The 23,004-nt window shown below is 50.5% G+C and overlaps 1 long non-coding RNA gene across 1 annotated transcript in view; it reads left to right on the top strand.

The window, feature by feature from the left end:
- Positions 1-107: 107 nt before the first annotated feature.
- Positions 108-23,004, top strand: part of LOC112588940 (uncharacterized) — a 114,550-nt gene continuing 91,653 nt past the window's right edge. Inside the window, exons 1-2 of the long non-coding RNA XR_003113130.1 lie at positions 108-547; positions 1,875-1,931. This is a non-coding gene — a long non-coding RNA (uncharacterized LOC112588940). The remainder of the gene's footprint in view (positions 548-1,874; positions 1,932-23,004) is intronic.

Raw genomic sequence — 23,004 nt, 5'->3', positions numbered from 1 at the left:
AAAATTAATTGAAAAATCAAAAAAAATATAACCAGAGTTAACTAGTTCAGACCATTGAATGTTATGTATACGTTAATTATAAACTCCCAGAGACTACCTCTCCCCCCTTCTCTCTGCCGTAGAGTCGAAAAATATATTCTACAAGGCACAGAAACAAAGGCAAAGACACAAATGTCGTGTTATCTTCGGTGTAGCTGAAATTGTCGGTATTGTCATGACTCTTGAATTACCTCCAAGCCCCTCGGGACCCCTTCGCCGATACGAAAATTTCTCCAGAGTTGACACTCTTCGACATTACCTCGTCGGTGACGGTGAGGAGGAGCGCGCGTGGGTTGGCGCTCGCTTCCTGGCGCATTTTCACGAGCGACGCGGCGGCCGCGAGGCGGCGCCACAGTCGTAGTGTATACATGCAGTTGTCTATATGCGAAACGTCTCGCCGCGCGCACCGCAGCAGCATTTCGGACGATTTTAGCGTGGTTTACACGCGGCGACTCGCAGCGCGCCTTCTACCACGGCATCAGCAGGTCCGCCGGTGTCTTGAGCCTCGGTAAGCACGCCGGTTTCACTTTACTTTTCGCGTGCGACGCACCTACGCGCTTGACATGGCGTGCGTTTGACACACACGCTCGCGAGCGCGCGCGTTCGCTCGGCCGCTCTCTCGTCGGCACGAACTCGCTGAGATTGTCGCCGTGGACGGTGCCGCCGCCGGGACGACGACATCGTCGCGACGGCGCGTCGAGCCGCGACACCGACGCCGGAAATGCGGCGTCGCGCCCGACGACGCAACGCCGCGGTGAAACACTACGAGATATCCACAAGTGGTTGCGCGCCGCGCATGTGTGCGTGTGCCTGCGTGTGTAGGTGAGCGGGCGGACGCACGTGTGTGCGTGCGCGACGGCGACGCGACGACGACGACGACGAGACGTTTCGAGACGTCACGCCGCGCCGCGACGCACACCACGCTGCGATGGTCTCGAGAGGATTGGTCGGCAGTTCGGAGCGGCGGAGCGCAGGGCCGCATCTAGAAGATTCTTAGCGGCGACGCGACGCGCGTGCGAGTAGAGGACGGGTAGAGTTTTCTCTGTTTTACGGAAGACGTCGGCGTCGGTATTCTCGCGAAGGGTCGCGTGCGCTCCGGAAAATCACACTACGACTCGCCCGTGCTCGCTTTTTTCTTTATACAAAGAACTCATCGTTGCACTCGCGCTTTGACGATCCGCATTGGCGTGGCGGGAAAATAATAAGCCGATTGTGAATTCGTTTGTATTCTCTCGCATGGACTCGGGGCTTCCGCTAATCGGCGTTAATTATGTTTCAACACGTTCGCCACCACGTGTCACGCATTGATTTTCACGGGAGTTCGACGTCGCGCACGTGTGTGACGGGCGATAATTTGTTTACTCTCGTGTCTCTGTATAAACGAATTAGGTCTGTTTTATGTTGTTGCGCGTGAAAAAGGTGTAGGTGGGCCGCGTAGCGATTTCCCGCGATGGCGAGACACGCGTTGAAACGTGTTGGAATTAACGAGAGGGTCGTTACGCACATTGACGTTCGCGCGTGTTGATGCGAATGATGATCGTCCGAAAGCCGAACAGCGTCGTATTCTTCCTTCTCGGTGGAGAAAAAAAAATTCCAGGTATCGTCGATGAAACATGAGGTGCAGCTTCGTCGTCGGCGCAACGCGCCGCTCTTCCTCTCGCACTGCAGCCCCATTTGCGACGACGCAGGGATGTAACACATGTGACTTTTATGAATAAATTGTTTACAGCCGACGATTGACAAGGCGCTGTTGATTACTCGCTCTAAATCTCTCCATACACTCCTCCGAGTTTTTCTTTTTGTTAACCAAGTTTCTTTTCTTTTCGTTGTTGCAGAAGCCTCCCCCGCACACCTTCGCATATCCCCCCGTTTCTTTTTTATTCACCGTTCTGGTAAGCACGCAATATTTTGTTATTTATCTTCCTCCGTTTTGTCGCTCGTTCATTTCTTTGTTTGTCCGTTTAATCCGTTAGTACGTAATTCTCGTAATTATAAGAGACTCTCGATCGTTACGCGAGCATTGGAACGATGTTATGCCTTCTTCTTGCTGTTTATCTTGCGTCTTTAGACGAGTGTGATATCGCGCTTGTTCGTTACTTCGATAAAAATCGTTTGCGCCAAACATACGAGGCGGCCTGTCCGTCTGCATTACCGCGCAACAGAGACAGAAATGCAGCTCGTGTTGCAGCTGAAAGATGTCGCTATCGGTGCCGTAGCCTGACGCGCGCAGACCGCGAATTTCCGCGTCCGAAATCGCGAATGTGCGCGTTCGTCGTGCGCGGAAGAACGCGCACGAGCGATTGAATTTAACAAGCAAGACAGTTATTAATAATTCGACATTTTATCGCACGGTGCTGTTTCCTTATTTATCTCGTACGCGCGGCGTTAACGAGAGAACTCGTCGAGCATAGGCAGGAGCAATTAGCGGGTAAGTTGAAAAAGGACGACTTCGCAGCGAAGATCGGCCAATTATCATCACATGACGAATAACGTCGGATTTGCGTCGGCGTGTTATCACGCGTCGGCGGTACGCCGAGCGAGCGGAGAATAACGCACGCGCGACGAATGAAATTTATACGCAAAACACGATTTATCGTCGAAAAACGCGTCGCTCATATTCCGCCGCTGTGTAGAAAATATCGCGCTATCAAGATCCAAAGGAGAAGAAAAAACCACGCGCGGCCGGCCGGCCGGCGCGGCAAGTTTCGACGGCGCGCAACTGCGGAGAGTCGCCGTGTGCGCGCGCGAAGGGAGCGAAGGGCGCATTCCGCCGGCGGGAGGGCCCTCGCGGGAAGGGCGAGAGATGAAACCGTCTCGCGTGCGACGCTCGTGTGAAAAATTAAATCGCATTTTCACGGCGTCGCGTTATTTCATCCGCGGTCGAGCGGACGGGCAAACGTGTGTATCGAGATCTGGGCAAACATTTTTGGCGCCCTTTCAGACGAATTAGCCGGAACGACTGGCGCGGAGCGGCGGCGACTCTTTCTCTTCTCGCTTCGCCCACTTTTTCTCCTTTTTCGCACGCGCGCCGTCGCGAAATATTTCACGGCCGCGGCGAAATCCCGCGCGACGCGGCGCAAGACGGTGCGTTGCCTGTCGAACGTTTCGCGCGCAGAGCACCGCCACCGCAGCCAGACCGGAGGGATGGGGGGGGGTGCAGCGGGGGCGCGTGTCAGGGCGAGTGTTTTACTAGCCTTAATTTCGTGTGCTTTCGTAGCCAATATGTCGGGGCAGTAAATTCTAAACTTTCCGCCGGGCTTCGTGTTTCGGCGTTACGCGTTTTTGCGCGATCGCGGTTTTAACGACCCCCTCAGCCCCTCGATCTCCCGCTCCTCCCCCTTCGCTTCTTTCCGCCACCCGCCGTCTCGTCCCCACGGAGCTCCCGCTCCCCTGTCCGTTGCCTGTCCGTTACCCATACCATTGCCCCCCCCCCCACCTAGCGACTAACGCGGGTCCACGGGAAGGCTGCTGCGCGGATATTAATTTTGTAAATAACGAACTTCCAGAGAGTACCGACGAGAAACTTTACGCACCCTCCCTCCGCTGGACCACCCACCGGCTCTGTCCGCTGTCTCGCTCTGGTGACCCCTTGTCACCTATTCGTAGGGCCGGACAGAGAGGCGGGAAGGGCGGGAAGGTTGCATATCGTTACGGCGTCGAGAGCGTATCTCGAGCTCGCCTCGGAAATTTTTACCTCGCGGTGGCGGCGGCGCGAGGCGGCACTTGCAAAACAATTACGATTCGTCGCTATTTCCTTCCGCTATTGTGCGGCCGGGGCCCGTGAAAGGAGGACCGAACTTTGAAATTCATTGCGCACCATTGTACGCGGCCGCCCTTATTTCGGGGGCGAGGCGCGGGTGGGGCGCGTACGACGCACTAAAAATGAATAAGACAGGACGATTAAATATTCGCCGGGCGGCGGTACAAAAATTCACGTCGGCTGAGAGAGAGAAAACCACACAGACGCGTACGACTGCACCCGCAGCACACATACTAACACACAACACACATGTGCCGCAGAAAAAGGGGAAAGGAGTGAGAGGGCCAGAAAGAGGAGGGGGCGGGAAAAGAGGAGAGGAGAACAAGAGAGAGAGAGAGAGAGTGTGTGTGTGTGTGAGAGAGAGAGAGAGAGAGTCGTGAATCGATTGAACCAACATAAACGGTGGAGGACTAATAAAAAAAAACAGTAATTTACTTACTAAAACATAAAGCCACGTCCGTGGCCGGCGAAGGAAGGCAAACACATTAAACATTTAGAGGGCATAATAACCCGCGGCATACGTAATACGGCTGGCGCCCTTTTCACCGATGGCCATGAATAATGTACACACGCCAAGGTATGACGTAGGCTCGCGCGCTAGACTTGTGTGTATTTCACGGCGGGGTAGATCGACCGGGCTATTTCCAATAACCGGCAGCGCGCCGCGCCGCGTCGCGCTATCGCGCGCTATCGGAGCGCTAGCGAGCGTAAGACCGCCGCGAGAAGCCGAGCCGGTCGCGAAGGTGGACGTGTAGTGGTGGTGGTGGTGGTGGTGGTGGTGGTGGTGGTGGAGGCGGCGGCAGAGACGGCGGCGGCGGCGAGAGTGATGGAGGAGGTCATCCGCGAGACCCCTTTGTGTCCGGGTTTTGCTTCCGTCGATTGTCGTCGACGCTCTCGCCACTTTGAGACCTATCTGTTTTATGCGAGTTAGCCCCCCGGAATGGAATTATCGGCCGGTAGCCGTTGAATAGTGCGTTGGACGAAGAGCAAGGGGACGCGCTTCGAGCGAAAAACTCGATCACCGAGTCGCGTCTCGACCCGCTCTTGCCGGCTATTTGCCGCTCACCGGCGAGTAGTTGCGGACGAGACCTCGCGAATCTCGCGGTTAATCTCTCGCCTAATAAGGGATAAAGAAATAATAGACGAGTCCGGGATCGATGCTTCAATGTTCGAGACTCTAGTGGGGTGGAAATATCGAAATTGGAATTAACGAATTGTCCCCTTCTTCATTGTTACATCAGCGCGAATAATGTAGGGCTCTCCCGTGTCTAGCTCTAATACCACATCTTTGGCTCTTTCGATCATCGAATAAAATAACGTAAGGCTCTCTTTGCTGACTAATTGTAACGCTACATCTCAGACTTTCGCGATAATGGGATAAAATGTGTCACACGGAGTGGTTTGACATCGGCTGCTTCTCCCCTCGTCTGTTTTCGCGTACAAAAAGAGGGAAGGAGAAGATCAACTCGGCGGCTCTTTTTGTGTGGCGCGTGGCCTCTTCTTTTTATTTTCTTTCGTCGTAACAACATGCGATATTATTTTCTAATATTGTATTAATCAAGCGAAATTTCCTCCTTCTCTCTCTCTCTCTCTCTCTCTCTCTCTCCCCCCCCCCCTCTTTCACCCCATGCCAGATTAATTTCCGGTTGCGCTCGTAATAGATAAAGTACGGCGGCGTTCGATAGGAAATTCTCTCGATGCTTGAGCACGCGCTGCAAATGCACTTGGAAATAATCGGTTAATACCGTGCTCGCGAGATGCATACCGGCGATTAGGTCGGCGATTAGCGGCGGCGAACGAGTCGTCGCGAATTACCAGCGCGCGGTTCGCCGGAAGGGTCGCGGTGATTTGTACATCGGTATCGGTATAGCGCGCGCGCGCCTATGCAAGAGAGGTAAAGTAATGAAGTTCGCATTCCAGGCTATCTGGAGCGTAGAATGACAAAACAATAAATCGCTTATCGCCATCGTGGCAGCACTCGCGTGCCGCCTACTTCGCCGTGTCGTTTCTTCGTCGCGACGTAAAGCGACTCGCCGCGTAATTCGCATAGACGCAACACGCCGACGCGATAAGCGTGAGCGTTTCCCGCTGCTCGCTTTTAAGTCTCGCGAGTATAAATCTACCGATAGGTGCGCGTGTATGCGTGCGCGCGCGCGCGCGCGCGACTTTGTGCGTACTTATGTACGTGTGTATACGCGATCCGCGTGAAAATTGAATTTCATGCGACCGTTCCGAATCTTTGCACTCGAACGGTATCTGAAATCGTCGCTGAAAAGAAATTCACGTCGGTGGTATTCCAAAGTCCAGTTGAGGGAAGACGCGTGCTCGAGTTGAAACTGTTGATAAATAATAATAACGATTAGCTCGACTAACGGACTCTTCCAAAGTCTCGAGATCTCGGAAGAAATCGATCTATCGTTGTCCGCGATGGCGTCGCGACGTTCGATTACTTTCGCGCGACATCGCCGACCAGCAGTATAGTGAACGTTGTACCCGAAACGGTTAATGTTGTAGTCTCGGTTGAAGTGCGCGAAGCGGGAAGAAAGGGTAGATTTGCTGCGTGATGCCGTCACGTCGGTGCCCCGGTGCGTTATTCATCAGCGCCCAGTCGCATTATTCATCGGCCGTTCATCTTATCCATCTGGCGCGCCAGTTTTTGCCAATTATAACAATTTTTGCCGCCGCAACGACCGTTCCGCATATGGAACAATGGTCAAGGGGGGAAGTAATGTCTCTTTATTCCATATAAGAGAGAGAGAGAGAGAGAGAGAGAGAGAGGGAGAGAGAGAGAGAGAGAGAGAGAGAGAGAGTGAGAGAAGGAGGCGAGCAGAGGAAAAAGGAAAACAGAGCTGGAGACGATTCTGCGTTCACATAAAATTAATTAGTAAATTAGTTAATTAGTAGTAGTCAGTATGTGGTCGCCATCAATATCGGAAGACGCGTCGATGCTATTTCTCAAAATAATAGTTGATTCATCGGCGACTTAATTACGTCCGATGATTTCCTTATTCGCGTAAAAACACAGAGGAACTGTTGTGTCACGCTGAAATATATAACAGCCATATCTATCGAGTATAATTCTGATGAAAGCAAGTACCTGAAATTACGATCGATCGATAGATTTAAGGATTAATCAGACACGATGATTTTCTCATCCATGTAAAAGCCCGGCAGAAATTCACGTGTCATATTCCGATATTGTAGAATAATCGTCACAGTTTCTCTCTCTTTCTCTTTACCTCTATATGCATGTGTGTGTGCGTGTGTGTGTGTGTGTGCGCGCGTGCGCGCGCGAAGGTAGAAAACTTTAATATAAAACGCGACGTTTCCAAAATTGTAGTCGCACTAACGAACCATTTGATTAGATGCGATCATCCTTCTGTCTTATGCACGTCGTGAAATAATCGACGTATTTTACCTTGGAATATACATATCAGACATATACAGATGTCTCCGTGATTATAATACTTAGTCTAATTGGCGATCAATTTTTCCGCGAGGAAAGAATTGATCGCGGCGACTAGTGTGATTCTAGCGTGGAAGCGAGAGAGAGGGAGGGAGGGAGGGAGGGAAGGAGGGAGGGAGAAATACTCTTTAGGTCGTGCAGAGAGAGAGAGAGAGTTCTGACGGTGGAAATGAAATTTCCAAGAGAGTGAGCGAGTTGGCTGACTGATGATTTAATCATAAAGTCGATGAATCATTGCCCCCTCCTCTTTTCCAGCGCCGACGAAGAAAAGCGCGCTCGAACTCGCGAGGTCTCCGCGCGCAGCGCGCCTCGGTGCGAGAGAAAAGAAGGAAAAAAAACCGCGCGAATGTTTCTCAGGAATTAAGCGTATTTATTTCTGGCTGGCATTGGCTCATCGTTCGTATCGCAAGCGAGGGTATGCTATACAGGGGGGGAGCGCGCGGGAAAACAGCTCGCGATGTTTCCGGCGGCGGACAATGCGAGCGGAATTCTTCGGACGTTCAACAAATACGGGGAGGGCCGCGTTGTATTATTCAAAATCATTGTGAGCACCGACGCTGTTGATAAAATATACGCGGCGTGGCTCGTGGAAACAGGCCGCGATAAGGATAACTAAGGAAACGAATGGAGGCTCGCGCACCGGCCGATAAGAACCAGCCGCGATTTAATCCGGAACGAGTTTACCGTTCGTGAAATGAAGCGAAATAAAAAAGGGTGAAAAAGAAGGAATGATGGAGGGGCTGAATGGGAAAGAGAGAGGGAGAGAGAGAGAGAGAGAGAGAGACAGAGAGAAGGAAAAGGCAAGAAACGTGGCCGCATGTAAATGAATTGCAAATGGCAGCGAATTCTCGTTTGTACCGTCGTTGTAATAATTTGCATCGACGGCGTCTCGTGTTCACGTCGAGCCGCGAATTTCGGAAGTACCCGGACTCGTCGTCGTCGTCATACTGCTGCGTGCGTGTCGCCGAAGGAACTTCCGGCTTTGAGGGAATAATTAAGGGGTCGAGAGCGAGGGGGACGTGTATACACGCGCGCGCTTCCCCGCATGGAAAAATCGATTACGAACTTGTCAAAGAATCGTCGTTGCGAAATTAAGAACAGCAGTTCCGCAGTGCCGCGCGAGCCTCGGCCGCGACTCGACGACGAAATCAAGTCGGACACTTCTTGCGGCAGTACGGAAGTAAAAAAACCTCGGTGGGACGACAAGCCATTGAAATTTCTCTCGCGGGGGCGCGCGCGATATGCGCGAGTGCGCACACGCGGTAGTTTACATCGTCATTATTCGCCGCTAATTGTATTTTCCGGATAATCCGGATTTACACTGATTGACGTTAGAGTAGGTGGAGTATAAATTTACCGAAAAAGCCAGGGAATATCGCATCGCCGGTCTCGCGTAACTCTCTCGCGCGATCATTTTGACACGCTCGTCCTGTATACACAGGACGAACGGACGGACGGACGGACGGTGGATGGCCGCTTTTGCCCCGTGGTGTCGTTGCCGAAAACGCCGTGCCCTGGGCGCCGGCAATTCGTTGTTGACGAAGGGGGTACCCGGGCGAAACCCGGGACGATTCCGAAAAGCGGGACAGGTGTGAGAGCGCCGAACGCGCGCGTGGTTCCCGATAAATCGCCCTTCTCGTCCTAGGGAAGCTGCGAGGGGTGAGAAGGAGGAAGAGATAACCAGAAGGAGAGAGTGAGAGCCAGGGGTACGAGGGAGAAGGGAAGGACGCACGGCGGGGGCTCGGCGGATATCGCCATAAAGGCCAGCTCAAAAGTCAATCAAGCGGGCCGAATTACGTCGAAAAGCGCGGCGGGGTGCGAGCGCGAGCGCGCTCGCGAGCACCGATATACAACAAAATGAAAGCTATCAGAGGTGACAATCCGCGGACGACAAATCAGCGTGTATATTTAATGCCCGTGGTGCCACCCCCGCCCCCGGAAAAGCCCCCGATGCCCGACGTGGAACAGTTTTCCTTCTCTTTCCCTCTCTCCCTCTCTTCCCCTTCCCTTTGTCGCTCTCTGTTTCTCTCTCTCTCTCTCCCCTCCTCTCTCCCTCACATTTTCCATCCACCTCTCTTTCTCGGTCCATCTATCTATTTATCTTCCTCTTGGTTCCTCCTGCACGCGCTCTCCATCGTTCTTTCTCTAACTCTTTCTCTCTCTCTCTCTCTCTCTCTCTCTCACTCTCTCACTCTCTCTTTCTCTCTCGTTCCCTCGCTAGTTTGCTCGCTCGCTCTCACCCCCTCTTTCATTCTCTCTGTTCATCACGTTACTCGTCCCTCTCGCCAACGACTCTCCACCCCCTGCTGCCACCCCTCCTCACTCGCTCCCGCGTCATCACGTTGTTGCTCTCGGATATGTCACTATGCTACCGACATAACCAACCCGCTTTCCTCTCTTCGCTCTTCGTCGCATCCTCTCTCGCGAGTTGCACCACCCCACATCCTCCACCTCGCCGCGTTCCATCCCCGCGTGTTATTTGCAACGTGTAGTACGCTCGCGCACCCCCGCGATCTAGCGCAATCAGTGCTATTATATTAATATTTATGCCAAGCCCCCACCTCCTCTCCCTCTTTCCTGTCGCTTCGTCGTCGCGCTCCCTGTCTCTCGCTCTCGCCTCCTCCGACGAGAGCCCGTTTTCTCTCACTCGGTCCGTCAGTGATACCTCGCGCGGAAAAGCCAATCGAAAACGAATCCACTCATCATGTCCTAGATTGCTCGACACTTCCGCTCATTGATCCTCATCGATCGCCAGGTGTACCTATAGATCCGTGGAATAGGTCGAAGACGATGACGGGTGCTTTCTACTTTGTATATGCCACATGATAGAACGAGATTTATTGTAACATGTCGGAGAAAACTGAAAGACAGAGAGAAAGAGAGAGAGAGGGAGAGAGAGAGAGAGAGAGAGAGAGAGAGAGAGAGAGAGAGAGAGAGAGAGAGAGGGAGAGAGAGCAAGAAAAAAGAGTGAAAACGAAATATATAGATCGTTTCCGTAATTTCAACGCGGTAAAAGCGACGATTCTTTCTTGCTGTTTAAATATGTCGGAGGTTATTTGTAAATTTAATCCTCTTATAAAAATCCCAGTCTTTCATAAAGCATCGTCACTTACGCCGCAGGCGTTCTATGAAAAGATCAGGCTTTCTGTAAAATGAATTTACAAGGATCCCGCGACGTACACGCTTTGCGTCCTTAACGAAAAGAACATAAAGCAATTTAAAAATGCGTCATGTGTGTTTCTAGACATTCCGATCCGGCCGACGTAATATTTTCTGAACGTATACGTGCGGAATAAGGAATAAGAGAAAGAAAACGAGCGTTACGTTGCACAGCGCCAAACTACACGTGCGATATTAAGTCAATTATAATGTTGCAATAGCGACATAATATCGCGATATGAACGTATACGACACAGCATGAAAAGTTATATAATAGCGCACAAGTCGCAATAATCTCCCGAGAATGCTAATTAAACTTATTAAAATTTATTGAGATTGCTGCATGCACACACATACACGCGTACGCACATATGTGTGCGCCGACATGTTGGCACGCCGGACAACGTAAGATTCGCTCACGCGGTACAAAACACTTGTATTAGCTTGCGACATTACTCAAAATTACCAGGTTGCGCTCTTGATAGATTGCGGTAATTATACAGAGTGTCTCGGGTCCGTCGCCTACCCCTTTAATAATAGATTCGTCAGACTCCTTTTTCCTCAAGTTTTTCCTGCAACTAATTTGAAATTTAAGAAGATAATAAATTATACGTTGATGCAATTGATATTAACAATTCAAGGTGCAGGACTATATGAGTCAAATGACAAATGCTGCGTAGGTCGGTAAATGACAATAGTTGTTTTAGCATTTATCATTAACGCGTATGACAAAGGCACGAGTCACACGTCGGATAAATTTGCTCTCCAATGTGACTCGCGTTGCAAGAAATTGACTTCGAAGTGACAGGAAACGAAATGTATCGTGTGTCGTGAGTGCAGTAACAGCGTCGGGCGCTGAAAACGATCAGCAAAATTGCTCAACGACGATCCCCGACGACCGTGACTTTTTGTTCTGACGAGCATGTCGCAGCTCGTCAGAACTTTTTGATTTGATTCATTTTTCGTTAACTCGATTGATTTTTATTTCAATCAATCCTACCAATCTCACTCCATCGGAAGACCAGTGGTGAGTCTCGAGGTATAACATTATGCAAGTTATTGCTCTTTGACTCTGTGCATATAATTACTGCCGTTGAGGTTCAAACAACATTGCTAATGGCTTGTGTAGAATAACGTCATATCCTGCGCTACAAGTTTTAGAGAATGAATATTCGGAATTATTTAATATTTCATTATATATCTCAATATTCTCTACCTTCATTTTTTTACTCTTATCTTCAATATATAATATATTAATTATATAATTTACTTAGATAGAGTGCAGATAGAATACACCCTATAAGTAGATATTAGTTAATTAACAGGGTAAGTAACGAGATTATTGGACAAGTAAAATAACAAAAATATTCTTTCTTCGTAAGTTCTTTATTCTATTAGCGTTGGAAGTTTCGACAGACTTTGGAGGTGTAGTATGGGAGAAGAGAAAGGAGCAAGAGAGCGAAGTGTGACTCATGTGTGTCTCATAATGCTGTACACCAAAAGTCCAGATTTGAATTTGGCGCGATAACAAAAATAGGCTGAAACGAAAAGTTTCAACTCAAATGCTTTCGCACTATATTGCACGTTGGCAAGACGACTTTGAGAAGGTCGACTTTCTGAGGTAATATTGATCGTTCTTATTGTTATGATTGCCTGATCGTCACGTGTACGCATTGTTCGCCGCGACGGCCGGCAGCTATTTACGCATAATGGGTTCCGGGGGGGGGGGGATGATGTTTTTATTTTCGAAGAAGCCGTTTTGTTTTAGTTTCGAAGGTCTCGTACTTTTCCGTGATCGAGCGTGGCATTGTGTCCCGGGCCGTGGAAAGTAAAGTGCATATTACGGAGCACGCGTATCGGTGAGTTAGACATTAATTCGTTAGCGTTGAAATATTTAATCGGACTCTAGCGGACTTCATTACTTATGCTTCTCCGATCGAATCACGCGAGTGTGTCGCGAGTGTCAATGTCAGTGTTAATGTTAATGCCACAATGGCGGTATCATGGTGGAACGAGGCAGGATGCTGGTTGTGAATTAAAAAGTTAGGAGCAAGTCGCTGAACACAGGCATGCCGATACGGTAATATACCTTCAGGTGTGTTGAATTATTATTATAAAGGATGCGTTCGATTTTAATGGACGTTAGACGAACTCATCGAGCATAAAGAGATATCCCGAGTCGAAATTTTGGCCGGCATTCATAGTGCGATAGTTATTTAACGGAAAAATATACCTTCGTGAATTCTCGATTGTTCGTTGATTTATGATTATTGCTTGCCAACGTACTTATTTCATGCAAGAAATATCGCCGCAAACAGCCGAATAACGGCCTCTGAATATGAATCTGCAATTAATTATTTTTCATTTAAGGATGGTAAATGAATTGCGGCTATGAGCACCGGCCGTAGAGTTTAGTACAAATATCGCAAGCGTTGATTTTTACGTTTAATAGTGCCGCTTAGGCCGCGAGTTTTCCATTTTATTTACATTTGCCAACGTTTTTTTTTTATATTTTTGTTTCAATCTTCATTATTATACGGAATATAGATATAAATTTCTATTGGAAAACAGCATTATTGAACACACAACTGTTATTTCCGCCCTTGCAGTTTCATCAGCTCTTTTAAGAGCTTCAAACATCTATCGAGACTTTCAACGCCAGAAGGAAAAAGAGATTATGAAAATAAAAATCTGTTAGTTCCTTTTTTACCCACTTAATCCTCATTATATTACCTGCTCTTTTAATCCTTATTATATTACTCGATATTGGCTTATCACACATGTTCTATTTGCAGTAGAATAAGCTGTATAATTAATACATTGCTTATTAAAATTGAAAATGAAGATTAAAGTTAAGCGTTGAGACAATCGGATATTAAGTAATTTTCAAACAAATCTTCGAGATTTAACGTGGGGGGAACACGTGAACACAAAACTGAACATTTTTTTATACTTTACAGGTAAGACAATAATATTTATATCGAGATTCTTCATTGGTCTTTCAAGTTTAAGAGAATTTGCAGGACTAATGTGGAAGCAAAATTTTGACTCGGAATAATCTCTCATACGAATTAACAACGATCTTTCTATCGGAAGATCGAAAGGCTTGTCTTTGGAGGAGCACGCGACTTGTTTGACTTGAGCTGCGAAAACGTCCGAGAGAACCAACTGTTAACGCGCTGAATCTTCGATTAATAATGTTTTATATAACATAATTATGCGTATATATATAGCACCTTATGCGTGCACGCGCGCATACGTACACGTGCATGCTTTATCATTCTCTCGGAGACGACCCACTTATTACACAGTATGTAAATGTATGCGCGATAGATTCGATTGTATGTAAATAGTAATAAGAACTCTAGTTCTTTGCATAACACTGGGCGTTAGCATACTTCTAGCTTTCCATGCGCGAAGACGATTATTATTTGATTTACATAAAAAGTGAGGACACGAGTTTTTCATTGGCGTAGCGAGAGAGAGAGAGAGAGAGAGAGAGAGAGAGAGAGAGAGAGAGAGAGAGAAAGAGAGAGAGAAAGAGAGAGAGAAAGAGAGAAAAGAAAAGAGAAAAGAAGAGAAGCGAGGCGCCTCTCCGACGTTGCAATGTCGTAACGGTATAACTATAGAAACGACAGGCGGCTATTATGTAATACCGAGTATTTTCCGATTATCAAACGTAACGTTAAACCGAGACGATTCCAATGGTCGCAATTTACCGTTTACGAGAATATCCCGTCGCGAGCGACGAGGTCGGACAGATCGTGAAATTTAATTCCCGTCGAAGTGAAATCTATAAAAAGGTAAAAAGCTCAAAAGCTCTTCCGCTGTCGATCTTAAACGACTTCATAATTCCGTCCGTAGTTACCATCTTCCAACGTCGTTGCTTCCATCGCGGAGGTGCGCTCGCGACGCCAAATCCGTCGAAACACTCTCTCGTCTCGAGCTGGAGTATGGTGCCAATATGGTCCTCAACGGCGGTATCCCGAGGAGAGGAAAACGCGAAAATCTCATTGCGGATAAGCGCGAAAGCAACACGTCGTCTCTCCGGTCTCGCGGCGTGTACAGCACGGCGTGCCGTCGTATCGGAAACTACGCGAGCGCAGTGTACTCGAAACAAAAGAGCCCTCGGATTATTAGGACAACATCGTATCCGATCCTCACGGCTCGATTGGCCCGTGGAGAAGGTTCACGACGTCGGTTTACGAGCGATTACGCACCTCTCGAGCTCTCTCGTCGAGCTCGGCCGAGCAGCCGCGAAACCGCGACAACTTTCTCACCGCCAATCGAATTTATCGGATCGGATTCGCCGACGGCTGGATGAACATCTCGTCAACGTGCCGCCAACGTTTCGATATAAAAAAAGACCTCGGCTCGTTCTCTGAAGGCCCCCTCTGGCCCCCGCCCGTCACCGTTCCACGGCTGGAAAACTCGCCATTTATTCGACAGATGCGCCACTCGAGCGCCCCGCGGGCAGGTTTTTCTAAATTTCCTATTGGTCAACTAGATCGGGGATAGATATTGTAATCGCTCTCTTAACCGAGTAATCGCCCTCTGTATCCCTGGGGCCGCGAACACCCCCCAGTGCCCACCCCCCGTCGAGCTTCACCCTCGACGTTAGTGGAAGCGGACGCCGCGCCGCTCGACGTGAACCAGAAACGCCCTTCGGCACTTTGTCGACTAATATTTATTACCGTGCCACGGATACGGTTTGTTTTCGAGATTGCAGATTCACGCCATCGGTGAGGCTACCGCCTTTGTCCCCGTTGTGTCATTCCTCCTTAAACGCTCGTTACAAAATTCGTCGCGACCCAATCGAGGTTGATACGCAGAGGTTTAATACGTATTGCTGTTCTCCGTCTTTCACTTAAACGTTTGCGCTCTGAGCGCGTTGTAGCGCCCCCCCCTCCCCCCGCAGTCTCTCAGAGTCTCTTGCAAATTTCGAAAACTGCGGCGGCGGCGAAAAGCTTCCGGCTTTTGAATCTGAAGCTGAATCTAAACTAGCCGGCGCTGGTTTCAAGAGTGATTTGAAAGCCGAGAAGCCGGCGTTTCTCGAGTTTGTAAGAAAGCCTGGCGTGGCGTTGCTTTTCAGCACTCTCGGAGCGCAAGAACTTGACTTTGACATTTGTACCGATATAAAGCGATAACGCGGTCGACACGTTATTTCTCGCACGCCGCGAAACTTGATCGCGATGACGCTTGATGTTATCTCAGCATCGCACATCGCAGTCATACCTTTGTCTAAAAGCAATCTCGACTTGCAACTCGGGCTAAGTTAATTTTCGAAGTATAATTTTCGGCACACTCGCCGGAGCGAAGCGTGTCCGGGGCTCGTTGACATTTTGAATGCCGCTCTTCTGAGCGGCGACCCCCGGCTGGGCAAAAATCAGTGCCCACTGCGAATTGCAGGTTAGATTACCGCGGGCGGCGACGACGGGGCGCGCGCAGCCGACTCGATCGAAATCGCATTTCCGGAGATACGAATTGGCCGCCCGGGGTGCTCGGCGCCGCTCCACGTTCTCGGACCTGCCGAAATTCGATTGGGCACGTTGTTAGAAGGATAACCGTGAATTTCGCGGCACGCGCGACATACGTGCTGAACAAGTCCCGTGAGATTTAGTCTAATAAAATCTACAGCTTCGTAGAGGGAGAGAGAGAGAGTGGAGCAGAGGGTGGTAAGGCGTTTCCTGGGCTTGCTCGAATTTTCCCCGGGAATTTTCGCCGGAATAATTATCTCATAAGCGCGAGAGTTATGTAAGTAATACGAGGCCGCATCGGCGGCTCGCGGCTCACGGCCGCTATTGCGATATCCTTCCTTTTTTCTTTCTCTTTCTTTTTTCGTTGCAAATCTAATAAGTCGGGAGGGAGGATAATATTTGTACGCTCGGTTCGCAACAGCATCGCAACTGTGCTGTAAGACGCGTCGTGTTGCTACATCTCAGTGAGAGCGCGAGGGCTTTCCTAGGACTCGCGTAATTATCCGAAAGCGCCAAGAAGGAAAGAATAAAGTAGAGAGAGAGAGAGAGAGAGAGAGAGAGAGGGAAAGAGAGAGAAAGAGACGTCACTCAACCCCGACTCTAACCTACGAAGCCCAGCTCCCTCGTAGTCGGCTGCCGAGACGAAAGCCTCCGAGAGGAGGAAAAAAAACAAGAACCGGCAAAGAAAGAGAGGAGAAAAGTTACCGAAGGGGGCGGGAGCGTGACACGAGGGAGGTGGGGTCGCGTAAAACGCAAACGGCGGCTTGCGATCGTGGTGGCCGGGACTTTTCTCTCGCGGTTACGCTCTCGAGAACGCGATCTCTCTCACGATTTCCTCTCCCCGCTCCCCCCTCCCCTCCTCGTTCCTCGCGGAGGGATCGCGCGCGCAGGCAAATATCGGTAATTCGTACGTGGCCGCACCGAGGAGATAAATACGCGCGAGTGGGGAGAAAAGAGGAGCCGCCGCGGCAGATCTTTTCTCTACTAGGTGCTCTCACGAAGAAGACAGTCCTATCCCGTGGCCTCCCCGCGTCGCCCTCCTGCTCCTCCACCTCCGTCTTGTCCACCCCTCACCGTTCGGAATCACTCGAATCACCGGCATCATCGCCGACGATCGGCAATCGATAGCGATGCAGCGGCGTCGAAGCGCAGACCGCGGGCCATAGAATTATGCATTATGCCGAATGCACTCGCTAAGCAGTATGATCGGCTCGAACAGTGCGGTGAGGCGGGGGGGGGGGATTCAGGGATGGTAACGCAGGAGGACGGCAGAGCTATGAGGAGCAAAGGGGAGAGGTAGGCAACAGGAGGGAACGATAGGCGGAGGCTCTCCGCGGTGGTGGATGATTCTCGTGATTTCATGATCTGCGATATATCGAGGGAGGATCGAGAAGGGGGATCGGTAACGAGCCGATCGTGACTCGCCGCTTTCGTACGGTAGCTTATTCGCAAGAGTTGCTGTTGCTGCGGCAGCAACAGCGGCAACGGCAACGGCAACGGCAGCCGGCGCGAGCGATCCGCTGTCCCATTGGCGGATAACCTTCTCTCGAAGTACAGAGAGAGAGAGAGAGAGAGCGAGAGCGAGAGGGAGAGAGAGAGAGAGAGAGAGAGAGAGAGGGAGAGAGAGGGAGAGAGAGAGAGAAAATGGAGAACTACCACTTTATCGCAGCCACTTATCGGTCGTTTCGCCTCCAAATCGGCTCGACGATTTAGCCGGTTTAGAAACGTGCACGCGCGAACGAGCAAAGGTGGCGAGAAGGTTGCGTAGCTGAAGAAAGAGCCGAGAAAGACAAAGAGCGTGTATCTACGCTTGAAATGCGATAGTACGGTCGCTTCAGAACAGGGGATGCTCTTTCACGTTCTCCCGTTTTTTTTTTTCTTTTGCTATTCCTCCGTAGATTCTACGGTCTCTCGGCGTGACTCGAGACGAGGTTTCTTTTCTTTCCTCTCGCTTTCGATCGAAGATACATCTTGACCGTCGCAATACGTGAAGACACATTGATGACGGGAAAGTGGGGGATAGGAAATTAATTAATAATCAACTGAATGCGACTAATAGGAGATTTATTGATACAATCGGGGAGAGTGTAAGACAGCAGGAATACGTTGAACGGGATTGATGAGAGACTCGAGTATGATCATACTTACATGACTATATTTAGTATTTCCGCGGGGATGATAAAACGGTATATTCGCAGTGGGCGAGCGGAATTATGTTGCACCGCGTGCAGGATTGCGCGCGAAGCGGAGCCGTAGGCGATTGCGATTATACGATTGCGTTCCCTAACGAGACCAGTTTTCGTACCGCTCGAGCAAACATTTTCGCTCGCCGGTCTCTTTTCTCGAGCGTCGCTGTAATCTGCAGCGGACACCATTATCGCGCCCCGTATACACGCAAATATACATACACGACGCGCGCCCCCGCGTTCTCTTTTCTCTCTATTTACACGCCGCGGTGCGAACGCGGAGGGCCTGGTCGCGGTCGATAATGGCGATCGATCGCGACGCGCCAGGGGGATGGAAATCGTGCCACGACGGAGGAACAAGTTCGACCGAAGCGACCAAACGGGCAACAAGCAAGCAAGCAAGCAAGCAAGCAAGCAAGCAAGCAAGCAAGCAAGCAGGCGAGCAAGCAAGCGGCCAGGCAAGCAACTAACCAACCGAGCGAAAGACCGACCGACCGACCGACCGACCGACCGACTGACTGACAGACGGGGAAGTTTATCGAGTCGATATCGAGTGGAAAAGAATGCGCTAACGACGCCGACGTAAATAAGGATCCTCGTCGGAGGAGGATTCGGGACAGTCAGCGGGGTGGTGATTCTTGTTAAGCCCCGACGAGAAGACTCGTCTGTCGAGCCCTCGATTCGTCGAGAGGGTCGCTAATCGTCCGCGCCTCTCGATGCAATTTAGATCGTTCTCAGACGGTGCTTGCACTTTTTCGCAGCTGCAAAAGTGTCTCTCCCTTTCTCTCGACATTACTAGGGCGGATCCTCGGGACGAGTGACTGCTGATCGCTTGTGAAGGATAGTCGGATATCATTTCCCGAGTATCTCGCTCAGTGAAATTATTGTAATCGTCGTAATATTATTTTCGAAGATAGATGTTTCTTCCCCTCTTCCTCCTTCTCTCTCTCTTTCTCTTCTTCTTCCTTTCTTTTGAGATATTTAGATTAATGCTCCACGCGTTTCTTTCTTCCTGGAGAAAGTAGCAAAGTGTTCAGCTGCAACTTTGTCGCGCGCGTCGCTACGGACGGTCGGTTCGGAGAATGAAATTATTCACCGACGAATCAAGGCGTCTCCTTACGAGTGGATAAGGCGGCTCATTGAAATCGTGGTGTCCCGGGCCTAACGGGCGCCTCGCTTGACAATCGACCGGAAGATAGGGTACGATTTAGATAAATTAATCGATAGTAACGAGCGTCGGTATCTGTAATTAGTGTTAGTAATTTGATAACGAAGGTGGGCCGATGATCAAAGCACCGGGCACTCGTTCTAATCTCCGCGAGCGCGACCGACGTTTTAATCACGTCCGATATAGCGCGGGCGGCATTCGTATTAACCGAACTTCAATCTACGCCCTAACGCCGAATTATCGAATAATATAACGTATTAGCGTGATCCTCGGTCGCGCGGGTATTAATAAATTAATATCGAAGGCACGAGGTGCGTTCGCGCACGCCCTCGTTACGAATTCCTCTCGCTGCGCGGCCGAAATTGTAATCTTGTCCGATAAATTGTGAAGCCACCGGCCTCTCCACCGATGCATCGCCGTTAACCCTTAGCTTACCGTCTCTCGTTGTTAATTTTAATTACAGCAATATACCGTCGTCAATTATGCGCGTGATGCGCGAAATTGGGTAAATCGTGTTTCTCGTCGCCGATGTAATCACAACGTGTTACAAGATTCTTCATAAACGCGCACCCTCTCGGGAGCGGACGCGAGCCTGACGCACGTAGTCGGCGCGCCGCGTCACACGCGTGTCTCTTCGGAAAAACTCGCGAGATGCGAGTGGAAAAGTGTCGCTTCGCCGATGTTCGCGTTTGCCCCGAAGGATCGTCGAATAACGCGTCGCGTCGCTCTCACTTGGCCGAATTGGCGAATCTCAATAAATTCATTGTTATTCATGCCGCCGTCGGGCGCGCGGTTATTCCGATCAGGTAGCGAGACAATTAACCCTCGCGCTATCGACAGAGTCAAATCTGTCAAAATCAAGCATTCGCTTCTTTCCCTCCCCCCCTCTCCCAACCCCCGCTGTGCCCGTTACCGCGCTGCGTCAATTTCCGCGCTGTAACAACTCACGCGAAATCAGTGGCGCGAAATCATGGCGCGCGCTCGATCTTCGGCCGCGGCCGATTTGCAATTTATCCGAACGCGCTCGCGCCCGCTGCTCAATCTGCTAAACAGTCTACTTGGAGAGCCAGTGGAGTGTTGTGACCGCCGCATGTTGCTCCTCCTCCAGCGGAACTTGAGCGACTCCGTTAGCCGCTTCCCGGGCGAATAAAACACCCGATCGAGGTCGGCTGTCGGCAGATCGAGCTGCAGTTGCACGTAGATGTAGCGCGATCTACACGGTGCACAGTTTACAGTCGATTAATAGTAATGATATTTCATCGGGAACTCTCTCTCTCTCTCTCTCTCTCTCTCTCTCTCTCTCTCTCTCTCTCTCTCTCTCTCTCTCTCTCTCTCTCTCTCTCTCTCTCTCTCTCTCTCTCTCTTTCCCTCTCTTTCCCTCTCCCTATCCCTCTCTCCCTCTCCCTCTCTCTTTCTCCTTGTCTCTCATCACTCTTGGTTGCCGATCCCGTTTTCGCACGTCACTTGCGCGCACGATAAGGCCCCGAGAGCAAGCTCAAAGTGTCATATCGGACTTCGCTGTGCGCTCAACAGCCGCGCAGTAAGTGTTCCAGCTCTCATCTAGCGTCATAACGGTCGCGCATATTAATCATCGATTCGTCTGTAATCGATTCGTCGCTAGATGATCGAGCTACGTAACGTCGTGTTATGCGTTATTTATCGGCGCTCTGTTAACAGATTAATGCCCCATGCGATTTATACCCCTCTCTCTCCCTCTCCTTCTCCCTCTTTCTCTTTCTTTCTTTCTCTTTCTCTTTCTCAACCCCCTCGCTCGCGTCATTAGGTAGGATCGCCATTCCGGTTCCGTTTTAACGAGTCGCCCCGGTATACACATTAAAATCTCCTAATTCTTATTCATCCGCCGGCGGATCTCCACAATTCGGGATCTCGCAACAAACCGACGATTGTTTCTTCTAGATCGGCCGCGGCTGATGATACGTTACGCAGAGGAGAGGGTTGCAGGCTAGGCAGGCAGGTAGGCAGGTTGGCAGGTAGGCGGGAGGGAGGAATGACTGTGAGGGGCGGAGGGGTGCGGGAGGTAGGGAGGGAGAGAGTGGAGTAGGAAATCGGATCGCATGTCTACCTCGAATCTTTCCGCCATCTTGCGGGAATTCTTTCCACGGCAGCGAGCGACGAGCGGCGAAAACCGAGCTCTGCGATTACATTCCCTTATAAATATGCAAATATGGCGGCACGATGCACGCCGTTGCGGAGGGAGAGAGGGAGCGCGATAGCGGAGGAAGGAGAGAGCGAGAGAGAGAGAGAGAGAGAGAGAGAGAGAGAGAGAGAGAGAGAGCGAGAGAGAGAGCGAGAGAGAGAGAGAAAGAGGGAACGTAAAGGATACGGAAAGAGGGGGGAGGACTAAGGGGTCCTTGGGCCTGTGGTGGTAGGGAACCGGTGCGGTGAAGGCGCAAGCGAAAGGGGGGCCTCCACGGCTCTCTTTCTCTCGCAAAAATAGAGAGTCTCGCGGTAATAATTATTGATTAGGTATTCGTGACCGACTCGACCATTGCTAGAACCGGTACGGTGCATAAGGCGGGCTAAGTGCACCCGGCTCGATCTCCATCCCATCTCCCTGCCCCCTCCCTGCCCGCCGCGCGCTCCTTTTATCGCTACCTTTCCTCGGCTCCCCCTTCCCTATCTCTCGACCATCCCCCGTCACCGTGTACTCTCCCTCGTTTATTATCCCTTCTTGCGCACCCACACCCGGCCGGGTCTGGTCTTCACGTGTCGTGTCCGTACGACCGCGATGGAGATGTCTCGGGGATTTATCGGCCGCTCTCTGCCGTAAACGAACGAAATCTCTATTCTGGATAACGCTCTCTCGCGCTGTCTTATCGCGCGCGCGCATGTGTGGGAGGATTCACACGACGAAAATTGCGCTATGGAAGCTTAAAGGTAACGTTGGCTGGCTGGCTGGAAGACTCTTACTTTTATGTGTCCCGCTGCCTGCCGATGGCTACAAAAACTTTATTTTCCTACGTGCTGTCCGTGCTGCACGGCAGACTTCCTTCCTTCGCAATGTGCGAGACTGCTAACTTCTCTGTATCCCGTTTATGTCGCGTGTCTCTCGGAAGGATGAAGACTGGAGGAACGGGAAAAATCACTTACCAGACGCACTTAGAGCCGCGTCGATTGCTAGCGAGTCGCGCGGCGGATTCTGGCTGGGACAATTAGTCGTGCAATTGTTCGAATTAGCTTTCGCTCTCTCGTGACTACATCGGTTTTAAACATTTATTTCTCAAGTGAGTCTCCTCGTCAAGTTATTACGTAGGTTCCTTTGACGACACGATCCTCGATGACTTTCTTACGGTAATTAGGAATTCATCCGGGAACAAAAGTAAAGTTCACTCGCGCGAGAGATTGTTGTAATATTAACACAGCCGAGGCTTGCATATATTTGAAGCAACCACGCTGCTGCGTTATTTCGATCATGTGGAATGACTCGACTTTTCTCCTTTCCTTTTGATCGTGCGCCTCGTGCAGCTCGAATGCGTGAATATATTCGGCGAACTCGCCACCGAGAGATCTTTCGACGTCGGTGGAATTAGAGAGCGATCGGATCGCCGAAGATCGGCTACCGCGCGCCGATAATGCATCGATGCGGCCGGACGACCCGGAGGTAAGAATAATAAAATCGAGCGAGTAAAGACTGGTAGCCGGAGTCCAGGCGGGCCCTTATCCGAAACCCAGAATTATCAAAATTACTGACGCGGCGCAAGGGCAAGGAGGCGCGCAAACGGCGCATT

Source organism: Harpegnathos saltator, unplaced genomic scaffold (genome assembly GCF_003227715.2).
Source record: "Harpegnathos saltator strain DR-91 unplaced genomic scaffold, Hsal_v8.6 scaffold351, whole genome shotgun sequence".
Classification (NCBI taxonomy): domain Eukaryota; kingdom Metazoa; phylum Arthropoda; class Insecta; order Hymenoptera; family Formicidae; genus Harpegnathos; species Harpegnathos saltator.
This window is presented reverse-complemented; position numbering and strand designations above follow the sequence as displayed.